This window comes from Pinus tabuliformis, chromosome 1_2 (genome assembly GCF_031772625.1).
Source record: "Pinus tabuliformis cultivar Carrire ecotype Pingquan chromosome 1_2, CPIR1, whole genome shotgun sequence".
In the NCBI taxonomy this organism is placed as follows: Eukaryota; Viridiplantae; Streptophyta; class Pinopsida; order Pinales; family Pinaceae; genus Pinus; species Pinus tabuliformis.
Window position 1 is genome coordinate 1,157,708,042 of NC_142298.1, and position 6,387 is coordinate 1,157,714,428.

Sequence of the window (6,387 nt, forward strand, 5' to 3'; positions counted from 1 at the left end):
ATATATAGTTTTGTTAGTTTTTGTGAGTGTGGAGTCTGAAAAGAAAAGGAAAATTTGTTTATATTAGAAGTACCTCTGAACCTCATAGAAATTGCTCTTCATCGAAAACAAAAAGTGCATGTGCATGTAGCTAAATTTTATTAATTTCTTTTGCGTCCATAAAAACACCACAAGTTTCATCTCCATTACCCTGTGACTTAAAGAACAACCTAATAAAATCAAGCGCTAATTAAAATCCACTAGAACTTTTTGTTTTAGTCAGTTACACCAACAAGTTTAGGATTTTAGGGCCTTGGATTAGGCGAGTGGAGAGTTAACTCTCCAAGGCCACATAAAATGTCAAACATAAGAGTCTGAATAACGAGAGAAAATCCAATAGCGTTAGGAAGACTAGGAAAGCTCCGGATCTGGGAGTTAAGCACGAGGGTCTGTGAAGACAGGGAAGAGAGATACCCCCTCTCCTACTTGTCCGAACTTACCTCACGACTGTTCCGCCTGGCTTCTGCGACGAGTTGGTACCCATAGTTTCCTCTCCTAGGGATCTACACAGGTGGCTGCGGAGGGGAATCCCGTGGCACCTGAGGTTGACGTTGTATCACTCTCGACAGTACTGCTGGAGGGCACCCTTGCGAAGCTTGGGGGCTTGCACCGGCGCAGGCTGTTGTTAGGAGGTCAGCGTAACTTCCTCCGATACCTTCGCTGATAGGACTAGGCCCTCATCATCCCAGACTATCTTCGGAAGGCCCCTTTGATTCACTTTCTCATATTTTGGTGTCCGGTCCTAATCACCCGGAGCGGAAATACGTGGAAGTTGTTTGACTGGCTGTATCTTTAGGGACTTTATAGTGTGTGCTCTGTGCTCTTAGTTGGCCTAGCTTTCAATTTTTTGAGTCTTTAGTTAGATCATAACAAAAAATTCAAAGTGGCTGACCGATCTCCTAGACGGTCTCGAAGACTTTGTGGTCTTTCGCCGCCAAGTTTAGAGCCTTGTCCGAGAAGGCGCAGAGGGAGTACCACTGGTGGGTTTCGTCCTACGCCGGTTGACGCATTGGAGATTGATCCTCCTAGCGGAGGCATTATTGCCCAAGCAAGGCCTGGTAACTCTGAACAAGAGAGGGATACTCCAGTCCTTTCTCGAGTTCTTTTTCAAGCGGAGAATAACGTAGAGGTAGAAGAATTCTCAGAGTCATTAGGGGCTCCGAATTATCCCCTACCATTTAGTCATCCAGACGTATTGCAATACGTTGGGACTCCGTCACACAGACCATCAAGTCCAGGTTACGCTACGCGCTTACCATTCATGACCACTACTGGAAGCATAGCTTCTACAAGTGCTACGACTATGCAAACCCCAACATCAGTGCAAGGGGGAGGAACTATTTCCATCCCCTCCACTTCCTTGTTTGGATCTTTTGCGAGCACATCTCTACTTGGGTCTACCTCCATTCCATCTACAAGTGGAAATGCCCAAACCAATGCTTTTGGTACTGGACTCTTCCCTTTTGGCACCCAATCACAGGGTATTCCATCGGTTCCGTTTAGTGCTGCTATGTCCATGATGGGCAGATCGGCTTCATTCCAGGGTTTTCATTTCGGAAGTGGTCATATACCACATTCCAACCCGATGGTAGGATCCATGCCTTTTTCTTCAGTAGGACAAAGCAACAATCCTTTCCAAGGTTGGAATAACCCTGGGGTTAGTAGCGCGGGAACTGGGAATCCGTTTAGCGGCCAACAAGGGAATAGGCCGTACTCCACGGTTAGCATGTTTCAAAGTATTCCTCCCCTTGCTTCGGCTTGGAACCCATACCAGGGGTTATCAACTCCTTACCATTCTTTAGGAGGAAACTTTGCGGGTTATGGAGGTTATACGACAGGAGTTGGTCAAACTCCGAATTTTGCTGGACCACAAGGCTTGCCTTTTGGTTCAGCCGGTTCTACTGGTCACTTCGGGCAGCCTGGTGCCTCCCAAATTCTAGGACAATCTTTTCAGAGCTTTGGGAGTTCTGCCCAGTCTGGGTGGAATCCCCTAGGTCCTCCTAGGCTTCCGTTTCTGGCAACGTTAAACTTGCCAGATCTCACAAAGTTAACAAATGACCCAATCAGGTATAATCCGGCTTGGCCTCCTGTCCCAACCAAACTCCCTTCAGACATTCCAAAATTCGAAGGGAAGAGTGGTGAGGACCCGGGCGACCATGTAACCACATTCCATCTGTGGTGCTCATCCAACTCCCTCATCGATGATTCGATTAGGTTGAGACTTTTTCAGCGCACCTTGACTGGTAATGCGGCCAAGTGGTATATAGAGTTGCCAAGGGGCAACTTCACATCCTTCGCCGACTTAGCCAATATTTTCTTAAATCACTTTCAGTTGCCTGTCCGCTATGACGCCGGAACTGAACTTCTGGCCACCTTTCGTCAGGATAAGGCTACTCACATTTCCGATCACATTCAGGAATGGAGACGGAGAAAGAGGCTCATTAAAGCCGAAATTCCCCCGGAATACCATCTCGAGTGGTTTTTAAGGTCTTTACAACCCGAGATCTCCAAGGATGTCTCCATGTATGTGGTCTATTCTGAGGAGCAAGCCATTTTTAGGGCCCAGCAATTAGAATTGATCTACTCTCAGTCTGGGATCCTACAAAAGTACTTGCCAGATGCTCCTGGATCTAAGGTTGATTTAGCTAAGCCGAAGCCAGGTCCGCACGCGGATGGTATCGTTGGGTCAGTAGACACAACTACAGTTAACTTGTTGAATCAATTGCAGCAGTTGTCTTTGCAAACTACTTCTAACAACCAAGTCACATTGTCTAATCCTCCCGCTTCCCAAACTTCTTCAATTAATGACGTCCAATCTGATAACCCCAAAGGAAATCAAAGTTACAATGGGAAAAAGAAAGGACATGGTAAGAAGAAGAACCAGGATGGGAAGCCTGATGCAAATAAATCCGGCAACAATGCTGGTGGTGGTGGAAATGAGTCGAGAATGAAAGTCAAGTTTCCTTGCAAGTTGTGCAATGGAGACCATCTAACCCATCTCTACCCCAAGATTCAAGACGCTCATCGCTTGTTAGGACAGCAAGGGACTTCTAGTTCCCAAGTTGTGTTAACTAACCCTTTCCCCCAAGGGCAGCAACTTCTTGCTGGCGCGAGTTCAAACCCTGGTACCTTCGCAGGGGGCAACCAGGAAGGGGACAAGTCATCGAATGTTTTCATGATGGGTGCTCACGCTAATGTGACCACACGGTCACGCGATTATGGTGAAGGTGAAAATTCTAAGGGTAAATCAGTTCCCGAAACTAACAACCCACTTCATATTGAGCGACCTTCTGTTGAGACTATACCTCGGGTGCCGAAAGGTTCCGCTAAACGCGCGACTATCAACCCTAATATTAGGGCAGCCCAGAATTACTCCATTGTTGAGGATCTGGTTCAGAGTCCATGTGCTATGTCTGCGTTAGAGGTTCTCCAATCATGTCCTGCTCAACGAAGTGCCTTGCTATCGGCAATGGGGGCAGTGGATCCAAGTAACTCCTTAGCTCTCACTTTTGATATGAGTAATGTCAAAAAGAGACTTCCTCATCACATGGCTTTCCAGATAAGGTCTACCTACCAGAAAACGAATATTTTTCGGACGGTTGTAGATGAGGGAGCTTCCACGTGTGTCATGTCTATGTCATGCTGAAAGGCCATTGGATCACCGTCGGTTGTTCCTTCACCTACCCTATTGACAGCATTTGATGGTCACTCTCATAGGCCATACGGGATTATCCCGGCCTTTCCTATATGTGTTGCAGGAAAGGTCGTTAATATTGAAGTAGAGGTCATAGATGCTAACCTAGACTATAATCTCCTCTTAGGAAGGATCTGGGTATACGAGATGGATGCCGTGGTTTCGACTCTATTTCGTGTCATTTGCTTTCCTCATGAGGGGAAAATCGTTAAGGTTGACCAATTGGACTATTGTCCAGTTGATCCTCAAGCAAACTTTGACTCTACTATTCCTTTAGTGGGTAACCCCCGTCCGCCTACCGAGAGTCTAGGAGTCGGGATGTACTCTTCATTGATGGGTACGTTTAATCTTCCCCCTCCTACAGTTGGTATAGATACAATTTCATCCTCCAGGGATCCTTTACGGAGAGAGTTTGTCCAAATTCCTTATTCTTCGAATCCTGGAACCTTAGCTTCATTTGTGACCACATTAGGTGATGACAAGGTGGGTGGAATAGAATCTCTTATATCTACAGTAGAACCTAGATGTGAATCTATCGATAACTCTGTAGATAACCATTCTACTATTTCCTCTGGGAAAGAAATAGATGGTGATGTGGCTCATTTTCGGACCCTTGATTCCACCTTTGCATCGGATTGCTCAGATTTTGTTTTTCCATCGGATGAAGCGATATTTGAAGCAATGACGGCCATAGATCGACCTTTCGAAGATTTACATCGCCGGTTACACTTTCATTCCCCTATGCATGAAGTCGAATCTCGATCCTCCAGTTTGACTAGTGATGTTTGTACGGTCCCTTTGGCTCTAACACATTCATTTGCCGAAGAGAGTATATTGATTGGTTAGATCGTCGTACCTATAAACATCCCTAGGAGTAAGTTGGCAAAGCCCCCTGACGGGCTCTACCTCAAGAAGTACTTTGCTTAGTTTTACCAGGCAATGACTTCTTTGTACTTTATGTATATATTTATACATATATCGTCGAGCATTTTCTGATATCAGTGCTTTTTGGTCTGCTGTGACAGGTGCTGATGGATGATTTGGTCTATTTTGGGTTCGCCGATGGTGCTAGTCGACACACTCGGAATCTTGCTTCCGCAGCTTGGATACTTTATTATCCAACTGGTCAATTGATGATATCGAGAGGCATATGTATCGGTCCTGCTTCAAACAATATGGCCGAGTATACAGCTGTTATCAATTTATTATCCGAGGCAATCTCTTATGGGATCGACTCGCTGGTAGTATATCTTGATTCTCAATTGATAGTGTCTCAATTAAATAACATTTATCGGGTTAGGGATCCATTATTATATCGTCAATATTTAAGGGTGAGGTTGTTGCAAGGATCATTCATTTACATTAATTATTTGCACATTCCAAGATCTCAAAATTGGTTAGCTGATTCTATCGCTAATCAAGCATTAGACTGGCATATCAATCATTCATCATCATAAAATCATACATCAAAAAGTCAAACTATGTATATATATATATATATATATATATATATCATAAAACACCTCGAGTGTACATATGTGTGTCAAAAAATATACAAAATTGGGACTCAAATGCCCATAATCATGTCAGGCATATCTAACGCCTCGGCTCAGGATGAGCGTCTAAGTATGTCACTATAGCGTTGGCCACGCGCCGAAAGACGCGAACCCAGTCACGTGGCATGCCAACCACATGACACTGCATATCCGGAAGAAGGTCCTCTATCTCGGCCATCGGTACTCGGCAGCTCAGTCTCGCCAAGTGTCGTTGGACATTGTTCAGGGTCCATTCCGTATCCGCAGCCGCCTCTTCGGCTCCTCGGCCACGCCGTCCATGCCGCGGGAATCCATCTGGTCGTACAGGCCCAATGTCTGGAACATGATCATCATATTAGTCATTTGAATCTCATCAAAAAATATTTTTCAAAATTCATCATTATATTTGAAAAATCCAAAAAATCATAAAATAATAAAAAATTCTTACCAATCTCGCCCCATGCTGCATCCGATGGTAACACTAGATCAGGATCTCCTCAGAAATCTAGCCCAGCATAGGGGTAGTCATCCACGGCGATGATCTACTGCTCCCACCAGGCAAAGAAGTCATCGTCAAATGCATTCCTTGGGACTTCCCCACCCCCCAGATGTTTCATCAAGTCAGCCCACCGGCCCATGCGTGGATCACGTGGACTACTGATGGCAATTGCTACCCTGGGGCGGAGTGTGGGAACCTTCTCGAAGAAGAAAGTGCACAAGATGGTTCCGAACCCAAAGTTCTTGGTCTGTCCCCTCCTGATAGAAGTGAGTTGTTCCTTCATGTTGGCAAGAAGAGGAGTACACCAGTCAAACATAGTAGTGAGACAGTCCACTGCCACGCTCATGGTTACCCGTGACGCCTGATGTAGTGAGGATGATCCGTTCACTCAAGCTATGGTGAACAAGATTATCCTGAGTGACAAACTCGCCACATGTGGGATAGAGATCTGGCTCTCGACCTTTCGATGACCCGGGCAGTAAATCTGTACATAGTCATCTACACTGAGGCTATTCCGTGTCCTGCCCCGGGAATGTACTACCTCTCCCCTTCGGGAAAGGCCCGTGATAAAATATATGTCTTCCACTTCTATCCTGAGTGGCATCTGATCAATCACAAAT